Source organism: Oncorhynchus gorbuscha, linkage group LG15, assembly GCF_021184085.1.
Source record: "Oncorhynchus gorbuscha isolate QuinsamMale2020 ecotype Even-year linkage group LG15, OgorEven_v1.0, whole genome shotgun sequence".
NCBI classification, from domain to species: Eukaryota; Metazoa; Chordata; class Actinopteri; order Salmoniformes; family Salmonidae; genus Oncorhynchus; species Oncorhynchus gorbuscha.
The window spans coordinates 26,526,009-26,532,961 of record NC_060187.1 but is presented as its reverse complement, the minus strand read 5'-3'; the positions used below and the strand labels follow the sequence as shown (position 1 = coordinate 26,532,961).

The 6,953-nt window shown below is 43.6% G+C and overlaps 1 protein-coding gene across 5 annotated transcripts in view; it reads right to left on the bottom strand.

Moving 5' to 3' along the window:
* LOC123996819 (E3 ubiquitin-protein ligase LNX-like) overlaps positions 1-6,330 on the bottom strand; it is a 98,198-nt gene extending 91,868 nt beyond the window's left edge. For 2 of the 5 annotated variants that reach the window (XM_046300558.1, XM_046300562.1), the window contains exon 1: positions 5,943-6,071. The gene's annotated coding sequence lies outside the window, so the exon portion shown is untranslated. Of the gene's footprint in view, positions 1-5,942; positions 6,072-6,160 lie in introns of those variants that run through there. The other 3 variants (XM_046300561.1, XM_046300560.1, XM_046300559.1) reach the window with 3 other exon arrangements.
* Between the last annotated feature and the right edge of the window lie 623 nt (positions 6,331-6,953).

Here is a 6,953-nt window from a genome sequence, read left to right as displayed (position 1 = left end):
CAGACAATGGCAGCAGAACAATCATTCAGAGTCCTCTGCAGTATCTGGAACTCATTAACCAATGCAATGCCTTTGTGTAATAAAACAGTACAATCTCTGAGGTTTACATTCACAAACACATACACACACATACGCATGCATGCCGGCACACACACGCAACAAAGCACTAAGAGGAGACACACCCGTGCCCGGGAACACCTCCCAGAGATCATTATCTCAATGTTAATCCTCAGTGACAACACACCCCCGGGGAGCTCCAACCCACTCTGCTCTAACCTGCTGTGGAGGGAAATAGAGAGTGACACACAGCTGATGGCTATGACAGGCTGAAACGTGACCAGGCTAAACGCCCACCTCACCAGCCATCCAATAACCAGGCCTACACGATTCATAAGAAAGAGAAATTAAGCCTCAGCCTTTCTAAAGTAATCAGTTTGATTGGACTTCCTTCATTGGCTTTCATTGGCCACGTTTAATGAAATCATCCATTTTGTAGAGACAAGTCCTTTGTGTAACCAGGGTAACCTTTGCCCAACATTCAGGGAGGAAAGACGATGAACGATGGCATAAGGAAACCATTAAATGTAGACGGAGGCCAGAGCCACTCATACGAGACTTAATCCAATGACTCATGAATACAAACGGCTCACATACCGTACACATTACGCAGACAATCATCCAATGCACAAAGTCTCACACACACATTGGTCAGTGTGTATCTCCAATGACCGTGTGATACAGTGTGAGTTGATGAGTTAGTAAGGATACAATCCAGTGCTTACTCAGCTCTTTTCCTTATGGCTCTGGTTGAAAAACAACCTTTTGACAACTTGTGTGTTACTGTCAGCATTTTAATGTCTGCAGTATTACCAGTGTGTAGCTCTGTAAACGTGTCCCATACTCCTATGATAATGTAAACTAATGCAGCTAATGCACATCCTGCTAGCACAACAAACGGCAGTGACACTAATGCACATCCTGCTAGCACAACAAACGGCAGTGACACTAATGCACATCCTGCTAGCACAACTAACGGCAGTGACACTAATGCACATCCTGCTAGCACAACTAACGGCAGTGACACTAATGCACATCCTGCTAGCACAACAAACGGCAGTGACACTAATGCACATCCTGCTAGCACAACAAACGGCAGTGACACTAATGCACATCCTGCTAGCACAACAAACGGCAGTGACACTAATGCACATCCTGCTAGCACAACTAACGGCAGTGACACTAATGCACATCCTGCTAGCACAACAAACGGCAGTGACACTAATGCACATCCTGCTAGCACAACAAACGGCAATGACACTAATGCACATCCTGCTAGCACAACTAACGGCAGTGACACTAATGCACATCCTGCTAGCACAACTAACGGCAGTGACACTAATGCACATCCTGCTAGCACAACAAACGGCAGTGACACTAATGCACATCCTGCTAGCACAACAAACGGCAGTGACACTAATGCACATCCTGCTAGCACAACAAACGGCAGTGACACTAATGCACATCCTGCTAGCACAACTAACGGCAGTGACACTAATGCACATCCTGCTAGCACAACAAACGGCAGTGACACTAATGCACATCCTGCTAGCACAACAAACGGCAGTGACACTAATGCACATCCTGCTAGCCCAACAAACGGCAATGACACTAATGCACATCCTGCTAGCACAACTAACGGCAGTGACACTAATGCACATCCTGCTAGCACAACAAACGGCAGTGACACTAATGCACATCCTGCTAGCACAACAAACGGCAGTGACACTAATGCACATCCTGCTAGCACAACTAATGGCAGTGACACTAATGCACATCCTGCTAGCACAACAAACGGCAGTGACACTAATGCACATCCTGCTAGCACAACAAACGGCAGTGACACTAATGCACATCCTGCTAGCACAACTAACGGCAGTGACACTAATGCACATCCTGCTAGCACAACAAACGGCAGTGACACTAATGCACATCCTGCTAGCACAACAAACGGCAGTGACACTTGTGCACATCCTGCTAGCACAACTAACGGCAGTGACACTAATGCACATCCTGCTAGCACAACTAACGGCAGTGACACTAATGCACATCCTGCTAGCACAACAAACGGCAGTGACACTATTGCATATCCTGCTAGCACAACAAACGGCAGTGACACTAATGCACATCCTGCTAGCACAACAAACGGCAGTGACACTAATGCACATCCTGCTAGCACAACTAACGGCAGTGACACTAATGCACATCCTGCTAGCACAACAAACGGCAGTGACACTAATGCACAAAAACCTGCGTTGACCTGACAAATCTAAACCTTTCAAAAGCACACCAATTACAGTTCCATAAAAAACACACCCTGTCCCTCACCCACGCAGAAACAAACTGTAGACATATACAGCACATGGGGGTCAGAGTATCCTGTGACATGTAACTATGTGTATGTCATGTGGAATGGAACAGCATGAGTGCAATGTGCATGCTACAGTGGACATAATGAAGGTCTCATTTACTGTACTGCTTCTCTACTAACCTATACCTGGTTCTTCAAGGAGTTAACAGCTCACATAGCCAGATTATGGTATGTAGGTTCCCAGGCCGGTAGGTTCAGTGGGTTGTCTGAGCTAGGCAGGCAGGGCTGTTCCGACATGTTTGTCACAGGCAGAGCATTCCACAGCCCTGTGTTCCTCCACCAAACACACATGCTCAGAGCAGCAATATCAGAGAGGGGCACCGTGGTAATAACATAGAAACCCACTTGTGCCCCATGATGAAATCCGGTGATCATAAAGCTGATTTTTAATAAACAGCCAAATTAATAATTAATGTGTCACACTGCAGATAATCATGACATGTTGAGGTTAAGGGACACACAAGGAGACTGTAGGTCAAACAAAGCAATTGTACAGAGAGAGAAAATGGGAATAAGATAAGATACAAGGACAATATCAATTATATTCACACTGAGAACAAGACTCCATGAACACATGAACACACATCCCGTCAACACACCCTGTCAACACACACTGTCAACATACTCAAGGGGTTCTCAAACTTTTTTAGCCCAGGACACCATTTTGATATCAGAATTTTTTTGAAAAACCCAACCATGTATACATTTTTTACAAATTAACAGCTAATGAATGATTTCCTCTGAATCCACTGATTCGGGTCACTAATCTGTAGAATGTTTTTGTATTTCCCTTGTATGCTTGCATTCAGTCCGTTCACTTTCCCAAATATATCTCTGACATAAGCACGGAAACACATTTTCTTTTCATTACACAAAAAGTCAAACAGTTTTTTTTCACATCCATTGTGAATGACAACAGCTCCTCTCTCAGTGCGAAACATCTTTCCAACTCTCCCCCTCGATAACCAACCAGCCTTGGTGTGAAAGAGAACATTGCCATGTTCTGATCACATATCTCCACATCATTTTGCAACCCGGTGTGTGTGCAGTGGATGTGGTTTGATGTAGCTTACAATCGAAGTTGCCTGCTGCAGTATATGTCTGAGATCTGTGCTCAGATCTTTTGCTTCCAGTTGCTCTCAGTGTATCATACAATGCGTCCATATGGCAGAGGGAGACACATTCATAACTAGAGTACAGAGTCCTGCCTGCCGCACAGCCATAGATGGAGCCTCATCTGTGCAAAAGCACACCATTCAGTCCCATGGAATCTGTTTTTTGTAAATATAGCCACACAGCACACTAAACATCCCCTGTGCTGTTTCAAGCTCAGGAATCGAGAAACAGAACAATATGTCCTCCTGAATAGCATGTCCAACATCTATAGCGAACAAAAGTCAATGCATGGGCATCTCGGCCCTCACAGCTATCGTCCATTGGAGATCATAAACTGGGGAGTTTTCAAGTTGTTCAGTCAGTTTCCTCTTGATTACTAGCAATAGCATGAATATCTGACAAAAATATTGATGTGGGTTTCTGTGCCTCTGCCATTGTTTTTACTATATCAATTGTGGCCAGTAAAATATCAAAGTCTCTGCAATAGTGTGTGGTTTCATAGCGTAGCAGGCCTAGCCATTCACCGTGGGAATGATTCAAGTGCAACAATAACGTTTCCCATGATCTAAGGGCTCTCTCTGGTTGAATTTGATATTTTAGATTTGAATCATTTTCATTTTTAAGGTTAGCCACATTACAATGATTTTGAGTTACTAAGACGATATTATAATATATACATTCTTTTGTATATATTTAGTTTTTTGCAGGATTTTGAAAATCTCCCTCAATTTTCATATCAGGCGACCCAACGTGGGGTCGCGACCCCTAGTTTGGGAACCACTGACAAATCCTATCTACACAACCTGTCAACACAACCTGTCAACACTTTCTGTCACAACCCTGTCAACACCATCTGTCAACACCTTCTTTCAACATACTATGTCAACAGCCTGTCAACATACCCAGTCAATACATTGTGAACACCTCCTGTCAACACCTCCTGTCAACACCTCCTGTCAACACCTCCTGTCAACACAACCACATACTTCACTAGGGTTGCATAATTCAATAAATTCCCTGTTTTTCCAGAAATCCTGGTTGGAAGATCCCAGATTTCCTGCTCATTCCCTCCTGATTCCGGGAATTTTGGGGGAAAAACAGGGAATTTATTCAAAGTTTTTTTTGTTTCAACCCTACACTTCACACATGGTTTAGTTTTTGTGTAATATTGATGTGTGTACCCATATCAAGTGTATCAACCTGGACTAAGGGGTAGACATAACATAGTAAACATACCATTTGTCTCTCTCCATTTGTATGATATGTTACGTATGGTATGTCTTAATTTGTGGATGTCCATCATCCATTTTAGGATATTTTGTTACTAATTACAATTTATATGATATGCTACAAATTGCAATATGTACAATATGTTATGAATTTACAATACGTTGTGGCTAACATTAGCAAGGTGGCTAGGTAGCTAATGCTAGCATTAGCAAGGCAGCTAGCGTTACCTAGGCTAGGGGTTAGGGTTTGGGGTTAAGGTTAGGGTTAAGGTTAGGGTTAAGGTAAGGGTTAAGGTTAGGAGTTAGGTTACATGTTTAGGGTTAGGGGAAGGGTTAGCTAACCTGCTAAGTAGCTGCAAATTAGTAAGTAGTTGCAAAGTTTCTAAGTAACTAAAATGCTAAAGTTGTCCTTGATGAGAATCGAACATGCAACTTTTGTGTTACCCCCCTAAAGTCAGTTCATGAAGGTTAGACTATTTAACATAATGTGTGCTAGTTATGTAATATGCGTACTGTAGGAAAGTAATTGCTTCATCATTATCCAGCCAGGTGGTTGTGCTCTAAGGAGCTCCAGCCTAGAGGGCACTGTGTGTACCGTGACGTCTAATACCACACTTAAACAAACAATTAGATATTAGCAAATAAGCTTCCCAGATCCAGAAATCTATCAAACATGATTTAAGATTAAAACACAGACTATGGTAATCAATGCCCTCTCTACACCCTGTCCATTAAGTCTACTGTCTGGAACAGCAGAGCTCAGAGGACAGGAGAGAAGCAGGCAGCCAATGAGCTGAATGGAGTGGTTCTAATGGCTCAGTCTGTCTGGATCAGAACAGAGTTACACTCAGAGGCTCATAACAGATCATATGGATAAGTTACTGTACAGACACTTACAGAGACAGGACAATTATAGGGAAGAGAACATGTCTGACACACACACACACACACACACACACACACACACACACACACACACACACACACACACACACACACACACACACACACACACACACACACACACACACACACACACACACACACACACACACACACACACACACACACACACTGCAAACAGCATTCAAATTACTTTCATGAATGCAAATACCCAAACAGAAGTATGAGACAATAGACAGACTGTCAAGTAGACTTATTCTACTTACTGTTAACCTTCAGAGCTGTGTAGATAGGTAGCAGTCATACATTCTGATCACAGAGTTTGTTGTAGTACTCACAGAGCAACGTTCACTTCAGGCAAAGCGGCTTCACCTGTTCAGGTAATACTTAGGAAAGGGTGTAACTCTAGATCTGTCAAAGAGCCATAGAGGGAGAGGGGGAATGGAGGGAGGGAGAAAGTATGAACTGCAGGTGAACACAATACCTGTTGATTGGCTGGTGGAGTTCAGTAAGGAAATGTCCCGGTCACAGAACCTGTTGATTGGCTGGTGGAGTTAGGTAAGTTAGGAAATGTGTAAGTAAGGAAATGTTAGGTTGCTGCCGGTCTTGGGGGAATTCTGGGATAGAGAACAGGACAGAACAGAGTCAGAGAGTTGTGGATGTGCTGTGATGACCCAGAGCCGGCTGCTAACATCTGGAAGCTGGTCCAGGTGACCAGGAAGTGGCAGAGAAGGGCAGGGCCAGAGCAAAGGTAGACAGAAAAGTGGCTTAACCTGCTCTGGGAGGGAGGGAGACTGGGAGAGGCTTGGACTGTTTCCCATACAGGGATAGACAAATAGCGCTGGAGGGAGGGAGAGCAAGAGAGGGGGAGGGAGAGCAAGGAGGAAACTAAACTAAACAACACACAACAAACCAGACATATTTTGTTAATAGTCAGATAATGAGGTATATTCCAGATTGAATATTGTATGTGTATGTATATTACTGTACATATTTAACACGTTCCCTGTGTATAACCATATATTTTGGAACATTGAAAGTTAATATTGTGAGGCTATGTTATACATGTTTTACCTCCTGTTTCAGGAAGTGATGTCACTGAGTACTGCCACTATATATAGGACCCCCCCCTCACCTGGGATATGGATGGCTGATGAAGACCTAGGGGTCGAAACGTTGTAAATAAATGTCACCTGGGAGCATAATCAGCAGTGTGCGGCGTTTTCCTTTCTGTTTCCCATTGTACAAATTAATACCAGCTGTAGACTCAGCAGGAC